The sequence below is a fragment of the Nicotiana sylvestris genome, chromosome 1 (genome assembly GCF_000393655.2).
Source record: "Nicotiana sylvestris chromosome 1, ASM39365v2, whole genome shotgun sequence".
NCBI classification, from domain to species: domain Eukaryota; kingdom Viridiplantae; phylum Streptophyta; class Magnoliopsida; order Solanales; family Solanaceae; genus Nicotiana; species Nicotiana sylvestris.
In genome coordinates, this window is record NC_091057.1 from 120,344,863 (window position 1) to 120,361,889 (window position 17,027).

A 17,027-nucleotide genomic window follows, 5' to 3' on the forward strand; every position below is an offset into this window, starting at 1 on the left:
ATAATCATAATCTTGAGTCAAAACTTAAGGTTCAGTTCATAAGCTCAAGGTGGAAGCAAAAAGTAGTTTACGTCGTACTACGACGTTAAATCAAGCGCTTGTTGGGAGGCAACCCAACTTTACTGCTTTTTTTTATTTATTTATTATTGTAGTGTTGTTTTTTATTTCTCGAGGAGCATGGGAAGTACGACTATTGGAAGAAAGCAAAAGTAAGTGAGATGGTTAGAACTAAGTGTAGGGTGCCAGCACAAAGAACCAAGTATGAGAGAAATCTGAGTACCCCATGAACTGCTAATGCTTAAGCTTTTGGCCTACCAGGAAGTTTCTTTTACCCTCTTGTATTTATGGGTACGTGGTCACGCCTAACTATGCCATATAAAAAAGACTAAGTGGTCGTTGCAAATATATTCCGGTTAACAAGTCTGGAGTCGAATCCCACATGGAATTAACCTATTAAGCATAACTACTAGACTCACACAAATTCACACAATCAATCTTCAGAAATATTTAATAACAAATTGGATTTTACTACTAAGGATCTATTTATGAAAATGAAGTAACTAATAACTAACTACGAACAGGTTGTAGACAAGATTTGGAATGATCTAAGGTTATGATTTCCCCTATTTTCGGAATCATTTCCGCTACATTTTCTATAAATTTGCCTAAGGTTTCTCTACCGATCATGAGCTCTCTGAGTATCGTAATTCTCTCCCTAGTAACTACCATAATTTACTAGACATATTCTTCTGAATTATGCTAGCTGGCACTAAGTATGGCGCACTCGGATCGTACCAAGGTTTCGTTATTCCTAATCCCACCTTTAAACCCTCCGTATTGATCGCTCATATACGTTAGGAGTAATGTTGTTCAACAACTACCTAAATATGTATTCTCTTCCAAGTAATACATATTAAATATGCATAGCCGATTGAGAGCTCTTCAACCAACCATAATATAAACGTAGTTGAAAAATAGAGAAAAAGCTACGGCAAATCTATATTAACGTAACAAGAAAATCATCCTCCAATAGGCTCCATCAAAACCCTAGATTAGAAGTTTAGCTACTCATACTCATAGTAACAATATCCCAAGTATTTTTCATAAATAAATTACAAAGTAAAGATGAAGGAATGTGGAAATCGATGATTCTATCTCCCAACGGGTGTTCCACTGTCTATTCTTGCCTCCGGTCGCCAAACTCCTTCAAAAGTGGTATTTAATGTATATTTATATGTGTATGAAAAGACCTAAACGACATATCCCAAGTCCTAGTCAAACAAGGAGACGAAATAAGCCTTCAAAATCCGGATCATACTCGCCTCAGACCATGCCTCGTGAGATAAAACGTGAGATGAACCTCGCCCCAGACCATGCGATGCCTACTTCCACACGAGCTCAACCTCGCCTTATCCCTCGCGTCGCCTACTCCCATGCAAGCTCAATAGCTCGCCTCGCCAGCTCTAACACGAGCTCAGCAGTTCACTTCGCTAGCTTTCTCATTTTTTCGCTGCTCACTTCTTTCTTTCTTCTTTTCAACTGTTTTCGAGCACGCTTTAGACTTTAAGTATTCTGTTTGCTCTACTTTCATCTCCACTGTACCTACACATAAAATAGACTCCATTATGCGCAAATAAAGTGTAGTTTAACATTAACTCACATAAAATGTAATGTAATAAATAATGTACTAAAATATAGAATTATAGCCACACATCATTATGCATTGGGGACAAATGCACAATTTTAAGTGTGGGATGAAGATACTGTTTGTGTGATTTTCTATTCTCTTTTTGTTATGTTATTTGATGTGTGTTGAAAAATCAAATTAATCTGATAGAGGTCAATGACATTACCTTTCCATCATGAATCATGTGCCCTCACACAACAAAAGAGATTAGTTCCACACACAATAAATTTTAAGACCGTAGGATATCAAAATAGGAAGAATTCACTCGCTCTCAAAAATAACATTCATATGCCACAAATGATGCACCATAGGTTTGCCCGTGGTGTAATACTCTACTAATCGAGCTCATTCCATCTAGTATCAAGTAGAACTTTAATTGGTTGTAATGTAGGCTGCAGGTCGAGTAGGATACATTTGGATATGACTGACTACACCTCCCTTAAGCACTTTAATACATATACTTCAACACTCAAGCCCATACTTATGTCAAACCAAAATTCCACCTTCATATCAATGTATATTACCCCATACTTCTTTAAGCACAAGTATATCATTAGCCACCATCATCAAGAATTATTATTCATATGATACAAATATATATATATATATATATATATATATATATATATATATATATATATATATATATATTCATTCTTCAATACAAGTGGCTTTATTGATATATTTTTATATTTTTTTTCAAAACGGTGCACCTTTCTCCTTAATTCATTTGTTCCACTCAAAATTCAAACCACCACCCCACACTTTAACTTTTACACAATTCATCATAATTCAAGTGCTCATGAGAGGTGACAAGGTTCAAATATATGGTCAATTCAAACAAAAGGGTAAGGCTTGTAATGTAGTTACCAAAGAAATCAGATTATAGGCTCAAAGGGGTTAACTACGTTATATGACATTTAGGGGGGTACACTATATATATCTGGCTCAACAAAGAAATGCCTATATCACTTCCCAGACTGAACAAGACAACTATTTTGCTTTGCACACACACGAGGCAAGTTCTAGATATCAAATGCTATGCAAAGAATAACAGACAAACCTTACATACAGGCACATAACTCACTCAGGATTTGTTTCATCAAGAGACTCTAGTCAAAGCAGTTAAGCAAATTTAAGATTATACAAGATTCAAAAATTGAGCCTAAGCGTCACAACCAAAGTACTCACTATCTCAAGGCATAACAAAGTCAAGAGATATCGCTGCAATTCAATTCATAGCATAGTGGTTTCTACTCCTAAAAATTAAAACTAACTACACCGGGTTCAACTAAAATCCTTTGAAAAGAACCACGACATAAAGAAAAATATAGGGGGAATTACTGCACTACCTACAAGAAAATCTTTTTGTTTTTTTTTTCTTTATAACTAATTCTCTCAAGAAAACTGTCTAGGAGATGCATCATCGGGAAGAGTCCAATTTCTCTACTCTCTTTTTTTTCTTTTTCTAAAAGGCTAAGATGACACTAATTTTTTTTTCTAAAAGGCTAAGACGACACTAACTAAAAAATAATAACTAAAGCAAAACTAATATTTACAATTTACCACCCCACATTTACTTCATGCAATGTCCTCAGTGCATAAACAAATTGACAAAACAAGAAAAAAAATGAGTAGGGTGGATGAAAAACTCCCTTATCAAACTGCATCATCGCCTTCCTCCTCTGAGGCTGCCCACTCCTCATCTTGTGTTTCCTCCTCCTCATCATCACCATCTTCATCATCTGACTGCTCTGCCTCAGACTTCTCGTGTATGTTAACATCCTCATATTCTGGGAGTCTGTATCCATCACCTAGCCCAACCCGCTGCTGAACATGAGCATTGAGCGGGAACTGCTCCTCCAATATGGCCCTCTCCTCCGTAGTGGCCGGTCGTCCCCCAATTTGAAGCTGCAAGTTCATCATCCCATATAAATGGGCCATAAAGCTGTTATCACTCGCATTGCGCTCAACCCCTGTCAGTGAAGTTGTGGTATTCTCCTCCTTAACCCGGACATTTGTGAGGTTCGTCAGTCTTATGGATGGAGCAATGATGTGATCGAACTCTTTCTCCTCTTCCACCTCCTCTTGTCGTAAATACTGAGTCAACATGTTTGCAAAGGGCATTCGATCAATTTTCTTGCTAGTTCGCACTTTGGGTCATCTGGTAACGAATAAAGTGGCCCATATTCACCCTTTGGACCATCAATAAGAAATATAACACGTAGGCCCTTTCACGGCTAATAAGAGTGTCACGGTTTCATGGTAGGATTCGTGTATTAATCAATTTCAACCGTACTTGCGATTCTGCCTTCATACTCTTCTTTGGGAATTTCCTATGGCGATTGGTTTTCTTATCCCGCACCCAAGCCGCCACAGAGTTGACACCACAAAGAGTGTGTCTCAGCTCTCGATAAGTAAGACGGATGATGAAATTGTCCAAGGGTTCCTGGAGAACATTCGGCGTAACTAATAAATTGCATATCGCCGAGGCTAAAAAATCGATCAACCTTCTCCGAATAGGCACTAGCTGCTCAGAATCCTCTGGATCAAAACCGGCATAAAACTCATTCACAAGATTGACATTGATATCTCTGGAGTTTCTGAACACATAGCTCAACCCCATATCATGAATACCTATCCAGATTGCTTGGTACTTGGCTTCTAGACGATGCTCATGAACAACATATTATGGATGTATATGTCTCGACCTACAACACTTACACCAGTCCTTCACATGTGGGGGTATGATCTTGATTCCAAATTCCTGTTGTCCCTGAGGTTGTGGACGGGTGGCTGCAATAGCTGCACTACTCGCAGTCCTTCACCTTGACTGGAAGTAGCTTCCCCCTTTCTCTTCTTCGGTGAGGGTGCAGAGGGAGCCTTAGCCTTAGACGGAGCAGTAAATGTGACCTTTCCTTTATCGATGTCCTTTCTTGGAGGCATATTCGTACCTACACAAGTGAGCATTAATCAATTTAAGATGCATTGCAACATTTCAAAACATAGTCTTGCCACCCCACACGTAAGAGTTCAACATATGATTTTCAACAATTTCCGAGGTTACTCAGACTTCACCTCATCTTTTCTTAGCATGAGAATCAAGCAATGACACCTGGGTGCTTCCTCCAATTTCAAAGCATTGGGCTATTGGTGAGCCACTCCATACTTAAGATTTTAAAGTGGTGCACGACTACATAGCACTAGTCTAATAATCCCAGAGACTCGGGCTCCAATGTGGATAGAGAATGCCTTTGAGGCATTATGACAAACACTTAGCATGAACTAGTGCTTGTAGGGATGAGGGATTGCCTCACCCTCCCAAATAGGTGTGGGAGTTCCGTGCTACCACTTGTTCACACAATAACAACACCATTCCAATGGGGTTCATGGGGTTGGGCCACACAAACATATTGTTACAAAGAAAAACAACCCCGAAATTTGTATCCAATGACATGCATTCACCCAACTCAAAATTTCCAAAGAATGGAGGGAGAAATCATACCTTAGATGTTTAAGAGGAGGGATTGCCCTTGAACTACTGTTGTAGATGAAATAAAGAGCAGAAGAAAGCTTGTAACGACCCGAGTGGTCGTTTTGAGCTCTGGCATGTTGTTTGACAATTTGAGTCTGTGAGTAGCTTCACTTCAGGTATTATGACTTGTACGCGTGGTCGGAATTGAAATTTGGAAAGTTCGGAGTCGATTTGGAAAGAGAATTCTCATTTTGAAAGCTTTAAGTTGGAAGAATTGACTAAGGTTGGAATTTTAAGTAAACGTTTTCGGAATCAGGATTTGAAGGTTCCAACGGGTTTGTATGATGATTTTGGACTTGGGTGTATGTCCGGATGGGGTTTTAGATGACCCGATAGCGTTTTGGTGCCTATCATGGAAGTTAGCATTTTTGGAAAAAATTCATAAATTTGGGTTGAGGTGTATTTCAATGTTATCGATGTCTGTTTGGGATTTTGAGTCTAGGAATAGCTCCTTATGGTGATTCTGGTATTAGGAGCACGTCCGGAAGTGGATTTGGAGGTCCGCATGTCATTTTGGGGTCATTTGGCGAACGTTATAAATTTGAAGGTTTTTGAGAAGTTTGATCGGGAGTGGACATTTTGATATCGGGGTCGAATTTCAATTCTGGAAGTTGGAGTAGGTCCATAATGTCGAATGTGACTTGTGTGTGAAATTTGATGTCAATCGGACGCGATTTGACAGGTTTCGGCATCGAATGTAGAAATTGGAATTTCTTAGTTTCATTAGACTCGAATTGGGGTGAGATTCGTATTTTTAGCGTTGTTTGATGTGATTTGAGGCCTCGACTAAGTCCTCGTTATGTTTTGAGACTTGTTGGTATGTTCGGTGGGATCCCGAGAGGTCGGGTGAGTTTCGGGGTGGTTTCGGACAATTTTTAGGCCATTTTATCTACTGGTTTTTGGATACAGTAGAGTGCTACGTGATCGCGGAGAATTGGCCGTGATCGCGATGAGTAAAATGGGAGAAATTGGCCCGTGAATTGCAACCACGGAAGGCCTTTCACGATCGCGTAGAGGAAAGTTTCTGTTGCACTAACCGACTTTGGAAGCTTGTATCTTGCAATCTATAAGGAATTTTGAGATGATCTAAAAATAAAAGTTTTAGCTCTTTGTGTATAGTTTTTATACAATCAAATCATTTATCATTTAGAATTGTGTACAAAAAGTTATGGCTGGTACACTACAGGCTGTCCGGGAAGATAAGAAGAAATTTGTGTTATTAAGGTCTAATTTTGGGAGCTTATATCTCATAATTTATAAAGAACTGGGAGATGAGCAAAGCATCAAAATTGTAGTTCTTCAGTCTAGTTTTTAGAAAGTTAAACTATTTTCAATTTGGAGTTTTGTACAAAACGTTATGACCATTATACTAGAGGCTGTCTGGAAGAGCTGGGCATTTGTTCTTCGCGATCGCGAAGCTTGTTCCGTGATCGCGAAGGGTAAATTTTGGGATGAGATATGTTATATTTCACGGTTGCGAAGCATTTTCCGCGATCATGAAGAGTAAATACCTGTGCAGAAGCTATATTTTGAGATTTCGGCCATTTTTAACATATTTAGAGCAGTGAAGCTCGGATTGAAGCGATTTTTAGGTGATTTTCACCATATGGATTGAGGTAAGTGTTCTATATCCGAAAGTAATTATACTTCATGATTTTATGATTATATTCATTATTTATTTCGGATTTAAATGGAAAAATTCAAAATTTTTGCAAAACTTTTCAAGAATGAAAATTTAAGATTTGGAGGTCAAGTTGTTATCGAAATTTGATAAAATTGGTATGGTTGAACTCGTATCGAAATGGGTTGTCGGATTTTGTGAGTTTCATCGGGTTTCAAGACATGATCCCCACTTCCAACTTTTCGAGTGGAGTTGGAAATTTGTTTAAATCGAATTGTTGTGAGTATTAGAGTATATTTTTATGAATTTTGCCTATTTATTGACTAGTTTTGGAGCATTGGGCATCAGTTTGAATTGTTGGTAAGGCTTGGGATTCGGCTATGGAACTTCGGAGCGAGATAAGTCTCCTTTCTAACCTTGTAAAAGGGAATTAACCCTATAGGTGAGATAATTAAATATGTGCTCCTATCTGTGGGGGCTACGTACGCACGAGGTGACAAGAGTCCGTACGTAGCTACTATTGTGCTTAAGTCCGGGTAGTCTAGGACCCAAAAACAAGTTTTACTTGTAATATTTGTATCTGTATTATTAATTTAAATTGCTTAAATCACATCGAGCTTGGTAAATAAATTTTTAGAGGGTTAAACATCACTTTCTTGACTATTAAAAGAGAAGTTGCCATTTCTTTGGGTAATTGTTTCCTTGATGAATTCTTTATTGACTATTTTAATGTGTATATCTATGTGTAACTGCGTCGCATGTATGATTCGCAAGCAGGGTAATTCTTTTATTTATATTTGACCGCGTCACATGTATGATTTGCGAGCGGAGTAATAGATGCATCTATGGTTCGCACCATTCGACCATCTGGCAATGCACAGTTTAAATATTTATTGGATCGGGACATACGACCTCGACATGATTTGCGCATGACTTGATTGATTATTTTGAAATTATTGATAATTGATGTGGCTTCATTGGTCGGAGATGTAAATTGTTAAAAGATGAAGCACTTGTTATCAATTGGGAACTGAGGTAATATAATGGTACTAAAAATGTGGTGCGGGATGTTCTCCTTGCATAGTTGATTAGGCTATTGTCGTCGCCTTGTAGAAGGATATTCTGTCATTTCAGCTTTGTAGTTGCACTTCTGAGAGCTTTGAGGCTATGCACACGTTGCTATGATGCTCATGATTGGTTGTCGTACAGTATTGATGTGATGGTGGGATGCATGCCCATGTGTCGGGGCAGTAAATGACTTGAAAGGAGGTCTACTCAGTGCATGGTTCAGAGATTCAATTTCTTATTTTCGGCGGAGGAAAAGCAATCGGACTATAAATGTTCTGTTTTGGGTGATAGAGTAACGAGGCTTGGTGTTTTCGAGTGTGGTGGAATTTTTATTTGCAATGTGGTATCGTCTCCCTCGATTGAATGTGTTAAGTTTTCCGGTGTTATGGTCTTCTTCAATTCACCGTTGGGGCAGGGTATTGTGAAATAGATTCCGGGAGGCGGTGGTCGAAGATTGTGGTGTGCGGTGATTCGGGATTTAGTAAGTGTTTCTGGTGTCGATGTCTTGAGAAAGATGTTCTTCGGAAAGGTTTAAAGTTAGCAGTGATCTATTGGTTCAAGTGCTACCGAGATAGATTTTTATTAAAGCAACATCTGGGCAGCAAAGGATGAGGAAGGAAATGTAGGGAGTGTCATGTGGTGGTTAAATTTCTAGAAAGCCGGGTGTAGGAAGCGAAAGTCGAGTAGTTGCTTAACAAAGAGGGTTTGGCCAAAGTGGGAGAGTGGCAAATTAACATATGAGTTCTGTGGTATGATGGTCACACGCCTTGAGGAAAGTCTGGAGCCATTTGGGAAATTCATGGTGGACAATGACTAGGTCCACGGATTTTTATTTAGGTGCAACATGACTTCGAGTTTGGAATGCATTTTTGGACTTTTAGTTGATGCCAATAGGGAAGAAGGAACCTCGATGGGTATCAAGGTTATGTAATTATAGCTTCAAGCTAAGTGGGAGAGCCCCACCATCTATGATTTGACTGCATGGTTGTCTACTTGTGCGACTTTCGATTATCGGTGTATTGGTAGGTTATTAAGATTAAGGAGAGAGAAAAAAACATTAGTGGTAATTTGAGCAAAGGATTTGAGGAATATGTGCTATCTTTGGCCTTATCGGTTCATGTTCAGGTTTTGGGAAGACTCAGGGTCTACGCTTCGTGTGGATGTGATGTATAAGGAAATGATTTCAGCCGGTTGCTTCTTGGAGAGGGTGTTCATGTGCTATCAGGGCCTTGGAGTGTGACTATATTTGGGAACAAGTCAGAGTGGGTGACTCTCAACAATGGCCTTAGTAGGTTCAAAATTAAAGTTTGGGGCCTAAGGATTTCCTGTCCGTGGTATGGTTAAGTATCGAGCTTTTGCAACGGATTATGAAAAGGGCTTGGAATGTTCTATGTTATCTTCAGTCAATGGTATAGCATTGGAGGAATGGAATAAAATAACTTCAAAACTCATAGAGGAATTATCAGAATGGGTGTACCGGTTAAAGATGCAAATGTGCGCATAAAGAGGGTATGAGATGTTTCGTGTGTTTTGAGACAATGTGGTCTCATGAAATGGCATCACTCAGGATGAGTGCGGATTGAGTTTGTTATATTTTGAATGGAGCCATTGTTATTTCTAAGGAAATTTCAGAGTAAATTAGAAGAAGTTGGTTAGGTTAGCAATGGTTGAATCGGCATGATAGTGGCAATGATCAGTTCCTTCAGCGTATTAAGTTATGCATGTGATTTGTGATGGTACGTGCGAGGCTTGATGGCCGCCATAATTGGTTTTATTTGGGAGTATTCAATTATTATGTCATGTTATGTGTAGACGGATCCCGGAATGGTTATGGTGGTTTAAACCACTACTTGAGGACTACAGTTATGAGAATTCACTCGTGTTTTGCTATGGTTCTCTTGGAATGAGTTAAGTAAAAGGTTTCTATATGATAAAGTGTTTTCCCTATTAGTGGTTCAGGGGTTATGATGAAATTCTTATACTATCGCATATTGGCATGTTAGGTGCAGTGAGCGGTATGAAATTTGAAACTGAGGATCAAGGTTGCGGTTCGGTATTGACAAGGGTGTCACGAGCTCAAATGAGCAGGAAAGGGATTTGGATGTTTAGAGTAAGCTGGTATTGTCTTCAGCGTCACCTGAGATAGGTATTTTGTGTAAGAGGCTTTGCATCCTGGTTACGAATTCTTGATTTGCTTTACACATTTGTGTGGCCGGTGGTATGGATATGCAGACTTGTTACTTGGTGTGGAAGGTCGTGGGTTTCCATGGGAAGATTGTATAGGTGTGGTATGTAGTCACTTGATTGATTGAAGATTGAAACCAAGTATGGAGATTGTGGTGATATCGCTAATTTGAGAATTTATGCCTGGAGGGCACTTAGTTCATTTGGTTGCATACTGTGGGAGTTTGTTCCAGATTTGACGGCTGATCTTGTGTGTTATGGGAAAAGGGGTTATTATGGATCCTTGAAAGGTTATTAGCCTTGTGCGGTGCGATCAGAATTGGCTTGAGGTCTGTGGATGGATTTAAATATGAATATGGGCTCTATATCAGGACGGATGTGTTCATTTCAGCATAACACTCCTTATGGAGGAATATTCAGACGTTGGATGTTATTTCGTCATCTGCTATTTCATGTAATACTACATTGTGTCGTGTTAGTTGTGAAACGACTTGATAAATTTCTTATGTGTTGAGGTTCCGCGTAGCGATGGTGTTATGTGATCAGGATGGCTCTCGAGATTCAGGTCATATATCGCACCTCGGTTGTGCTTGAGTTTTGTAGCGTATGGCGCTATCTATCCCCTAGTGATGGTATTATGCACTTAGCGTGCTTGTAGCCGATATTCGGTATTTTGTAGTGCACTCTTGCTCAGTATGTATCTCTTTATATAAATTTTATGTGTGGATCGGGTGGCACGCCTCCACGGCTATATTGTTTGGATCGGGTCGCATGCCGCAACAGTGTGATGTTGAGTATAGTCCCCTACATCTATTTTTGTGTGTTTTGTTTCCCATTTTCTGAGGAAGGTTCATAACACCTTTTCAGTTGTCTAATTAGTTGTGTGAGTTGAGTAGTTTCTTCTAGAGTTCGTTTTCCTTACGTATAACGTTCAAGTTTGTAGCTTATTGGCACATTGTGGTATCATATGAGACTTTTGGTCATGTATGGGGTGGCTTGTTTCTTGAGCAGCTTATACTGGGTGAGACGAGATTTTTGGATCTGGGATCAGTGCGATCGGATTATATGAAGTATATTAAAGAGAAAATACCATTATTTTGTTCATAATGAGGTGATGATTCTAGTCCAGAGGAGAGACTCAATGATTGGTTGACTCGGTAGTTGGTTATGAATTTCTACACACCTCTTCTATCATGGCGGTGTTGCAAGAGTTAGAATAGGACTTACATATGTCATGGGGTTCATTGTGAGCATCAGATTCGGGGAATGTCGGCTATTATGATCAAAAAGTGTTATTATGGTCCTGTGAATGATATGGTGCATGGTGTGAATTCAATAAAGGTATGCAATTATGTTCTGGTACATCGTGTGGTGATTGATACGGTGTTCGTATGTTGGAAGCAGGACTGGAAGAGAATTCCGGATGTTGGAACTGGGCTCGAAGGCTTATTTGCCTAAATGAAAGAGGATATCTTCAGATTTGATCGAGCTAATGTGCTCAACTGAGTTGTGGTAGCACGGATAGGTGCACGAGGTGTTAAGCAGTGATTTCAGACAACTCCAGCGCAGTTCTTATCACGTTCAAGGATGAACGTATGTTTAAGTGGGAGAGAATGTAACGACTCGATCGGTCATTTTGAGCTATGGCATGTCGTTTGACAGTTTGAGGCCGTGAGTAGCTTCACTTTAGGTATTATAACTTGTATGCGTGGTCGGAATTGAAATTCGGGAAGTTCGAAGTCGATTTGGAAAAAGAATTCTCATTTTGGAAGCTTTAAGTTGGAATAATTGAATAAGGTTGGAATTTTAAGTAAACGACCTCGGAATCAGAATTTGAAGGTTCCAACAGGTTCGTATGATGATTTTGAACTTGGGCATATGTCCGGATCGAGTTTTGGATGACCCGGGAGCGTTTCAGCGCCTATCGTGGAAGTTAGCATTTTTGGAAGAATTTCATAAATTTTTGGTTGAGGTGTATTTCAATGTTATTGATGTCCGTTTGGGATTCCGAGTCTGGGAATAGCTCTGTATGGCGATTCTGGTATTGGGAGCGCATCCAGAAGTGGATTTGGAGGTCCGCAGGTCATTTCGGGGTCATTTGGCGAAAGTTATAAATTTGAAGGTTTTTGAGAAGTTTGACCGGGAGTGGACTTTTTGATATCGGGGTCAGATTTTTATTCTGGAAGTTGGAGTAGGTCCATAGTGTCGAGCGTGGCTTGTGTGCAAAATTTGATGTCAATCGGACGTGATTTGATAGGTTTCAGCATCAAATGTAAAAATTGGAATTTCTTTGTTTCATTAGACTCGAATTGGGGTGTGATTCGTGTTTTTAGCGTTGTTTGATGTGATTTGAGGCCTCGACTAAGTCCGTGTTATGTTTTGAGACTTGTTGGCATGTTCAGATGGGGTCCCAAAAGGCTCGGGTGAGTTTCGGAATAGTTTTGGACCATTTCTAGGCCATTTTTAGTTGCTGGTGTTTGGCTACAGCAGTGTGCTACGCGATCACGATGAGTAAAATGGGAGAAATTGGCTAGTGAATCGCGGTCGCGGAAGGCCTTTCGCGATCGTATAGGGAGGTTTCTGCTGCACTGACCCGACTTTGGAAGTTTGTATCTTACAATCTATAAGGAATTTGGAGATGATCCAAAAATAAAGTTGTAGCCCTTTGTGTCTAGTATTCAGAAAATTAAATCATTTGACATTTGGAGTTATGTACAAAAGATTATGACCATTACACTAGGGGCTGTCTGGGAGAGCTGGGCATTTGTTCTTCACGATCGCGAAGCTTTTCCCGCGATAGCGAAGGGAAAATTTTGGGTTGAGAAATGTTGTGCTTCGCGATTGCTAAGCATTTTCTGCGATCGCGAAGAGTAAATACCTGGGCAGAAGCTATATTTTGAGGTTTCGGCCATTTTTAACATATTTGGAGCTATAGAGCTCAGATTGAAGCGATGTTTGAGGCAAATTTCACCATATGGATTGGGGTAAGTGTTCTATATCCTAAAGTAATTATACTTCATGATTCTATGATTATATTCATTATTTATTTCGGATTTAAATGGAAGAAATCAAGATTTTTGCAAAACTTTTCAAGAACAATAATTTAAGATTTGGAGGTTAAGTTGTTATCGGAATTTGATAAAATTGGTATGGTTGAACTCGTATCAGAATGAGTTATCGGATTTTATGAGTTTCATCGGGTTCTGAGAAGTGAGCCCCACTGCCAACTTTTCGAGCAGAGTTGAGAATTTGTTTAAATTGAATTGTTGTGAGTATTAGAGTATATTTTTATTGATTTTGCCTATTTATTGACTAATTTTGGAGCGTTGGGAATTAGTTTGAATTATTGGAAGTCTTGGGAGCTGGCTATGGAACTTCAGAGCGAAGTAAGTTTCCTAACCTTGTAAGAGGGAATTAACCCCATAGGTGAAATAATTAAATATGTGCTCCTATTTGTGGGGGCTACGTACACACGAGGTGATGAGAGTCCGTGCATAGATACTATTATACTTAAGTTCGGGTAGTCTAGGACCCAAAAGTATGCTTTACTTGCAATATTTAAAACCGTATTGTCAATTGAAATTGTTTATATCACATCGAGCTTGGTAATTAAATTTCTAAAGGGTTAAACATCACTTTCTTGACTGTTAAAAGAGAAGTTGCTATTTCCTTGGGTAATTGTTTCCCTGATGAATTCTTTATTGACTATATGAATGTGTTTATCTATGTGTAATCGCGTCGCATGTATGCTTTGCAAGCAGGGTAATTCTTTTATTTATATTTTACTGCGTCGCATGTATGATTTGCGAGTGGGGTAATAGATGCATCTATGGTTCGCGCCATTCGACCCTCTGGCAGTGCACACTTTAAATATTTGTTGGATCAGGCCGTACGACCTCGACATGATTTGCGCATGACTTGATTGATTGTTTTGGAATTATTGATAATTAATATGGCCTCATTGGTCAGAGATGTAAATTGTTAAAAGATGAAAATAAGTTTGAAATATTTTATTAACCAAAGAACCGTGTTTCATGCTTATTGAGTTTGCAGTCACCTTATAAAAATCCATAATTTTTCACATTATTGGTATTTTATTATTGGACCACTAGTAAGTGTCGAAGTCGACCTCTCGTCACTACTTCTTAGAGGTTAGACTGGATACTTACTGGGTATGCGTTGTTTTCGTACTCATACTACACTTGGTGTGCATTTTTGTTGCACAGGCACATGTATGTCTTGTAGCCTTGTTGGGCGCAACGGCATGGTTGATAGTAGACTTAGGTGAACTGCATCTCTCGAGACGACCCGCAACCAGCAGAGTCTCCTTTAGAGTATTGTATTTTCTTTTCTGTCCAATTGTATTCCGGACAGTTATTGTATTACATTTTGTTTCCTAGAAATTTTCTCATGCACTTGTGACACCGGGTACTGAAATGACTATGGGATTAATCAGTATTTAAATTTGTTAAGGACATCATTATTTACTCGGTTAAGTTCATTATTTGTTGTTTAATGTAAGGAAAAGAAATAATTACAAACATACTAAAATAAGAAATTAATTAACTTCTTGATGTTGGCTTGCCTCATAGTGGTGTCCTGCTCCATCACGACCCTTAATGTATTTTGGGTCGTGACAGTGCTTGTCTTCAATTGGGTTGTAAGGGAGGGAATTTGGAAGTGTTCTTGGCGTGAGCAGTGAGGTTGTGTGCTTTTTGTGAGAAATGAGGTTTTGGGCGTTTAGGTTAGGTTGTAACAGAGGGGGTTAAAAGAAATAAAGAAAAAATGCACTAACCTGGCGATGCAAGGTTGCTGCCTCGCTTTACCCATCACGAAGGGCGAGCTCAAACGCGAGCTCTTGGGCGTGAGACGCGAGGCTCCACAAAGATGCACCTCGCTTTTTCCCTCGTGAGGCGAGCTCCCACACTGGTTTTCCATCAGGTAACACGAGGCTTTCTGCCTGGTCCAGCTCGCTGGGGACTAGGCGATGCGAAGTGTAGTGTACGACTTTCCGAAATTACCTACAAACATGTTAGTTCCTAAAAATGAAAAGAAAAAATTCTAACTACACTAAAAATCAACTACGAATTAAGTTACCTCCCAACGAGCGCCTTAGTTAACGTCACCGCATGACGAAAACAACATTACAATGGGTTGCCTCCCATGAAGCGCCTGATTTAATGTCGCGGCACGATGCATGCAATTGACTTAAGGCTCACTCAACATTGTTGGCTCTATCAAATGAGTCATTGATACTACTTTCGTGTCATCCATGCCCAAATAATGTTTCAACCTGTGACCATTGACTCTGAACTTACGAGATCCATCTTTTAAAGCAATCTCTAAGGCCCCGGTGGGATGAATCTCTAGCACACGAATTGGTCCTGGCCATCTTGACTTCAATTTTCCCGGAAACAACCTCAATCTCGAATTGAATAATAATACCACGTCCCCGGGCTTAAAATTTTGCTCAAGAATATTTTTGTCATGCACCAGTTTCATTCTTTCCTTATATAACCTTGTACTCTCAAAAGCATGGTACCGGAACTCATCAAGTTCATGCAGTTCTATGACTCTACTAGTTCCAGCAGCCTCCAAGTCCAGATTTAATTGTCGTAACGCCCAGAAGGTTTTATGCTCTAGCTCCACCGGCAAGTGACATGCCTTTCCAAACACCAATTTATATGGTGACATACCAATAAGAGTTTTGAATGCAGTGCGGTAAGCCCATAGCACATCATCCAATTTTCTCGCCGAATCAATCCGTGTAGCATTTACAGTTTTGGTCAAAACACTCTTGATTTCTCTGTTTGACACCTTGACTTGCCCACTTGTTTGTGGGTGATATGGAGTAGCAGCTTTATAGGGAACGCCATATTTTTCCAACAACTTTGCAAAGGCTCGATTGCAGAAGTCGGTGCCCCCATCACTGATCATAGCTTTTAGAGTGCCAAAACGGGTGAAGATGTTCTTTCTTAGGAAACCAATAACTGCCTCCGCATCATTTGTTGGAAGTGCCATGGATTCTACCCATTTGGAGACATAGTCCACTGCTACACGTATGTACTTATTATTATATGAGCTGACAAATGATCCCATAAAGTCGATTCCCCATACATCGAATACTTCTACCTCTTGAATTGGGTTCATAGGAATCTTATGTCGAGGGGAAACATTCCCCGTCCATTGGCACTCATCAAAACTTTTCACCCAAAAGTGTGCATCTTTAAACAACGTCGGCCAATAAAAACCTGACTCCAACACTTTAATCATTGTCCTTACACCTCCAAAATGTCCTTCATACGGTGAAGCATGACATGCCTGCAAAATAGAAGATTCATCTATCTCGGGAGTGCATCTCCGGATCATGTTATCAAGACAAATGCTAAACAAATATGGTTCACCCCAAAAATACATGCGACAATCACGAAAAAACTTTTTCTTTTGCACAGAAGACAATTCATAGGGAACAATACCGCTTGCTAGGTAATTTGCAATATCTGTATACATGGTGTAGCCTCGAGGCTTGTTGCTAAGAGTTGTTCATCTAGGAAAGTCTCCATGATCTCCTCCACCTCAACCTTTTTTTCCACTCCTTTAAGCTTGGACAAATGATCAACAACTTGGTTTTCTGTTCCATTTAGGCCCCGGATTTCCAAATCGAACTCTTGTAGCAGCACCCATCGAATTAGGTGCATCTTTGACTCCTTTTTCTCAATTAGGTACCTAAGGGCAGCATGGTCAGTGTAAACAATTACCTTTGAACCTACCAGGTATGACCTGAATTTATCAAATGCGAACACCACAACTAGCATCTCTTTCTCTGTCATTGTGTAGTTCAGTTAGGCGCCACTCAAGGTTCTACTTGCATAGTAGATTGGATGCATGACTTTATCTTTTTACTGCCCAAGAACTAATTTTACAGCATAGTT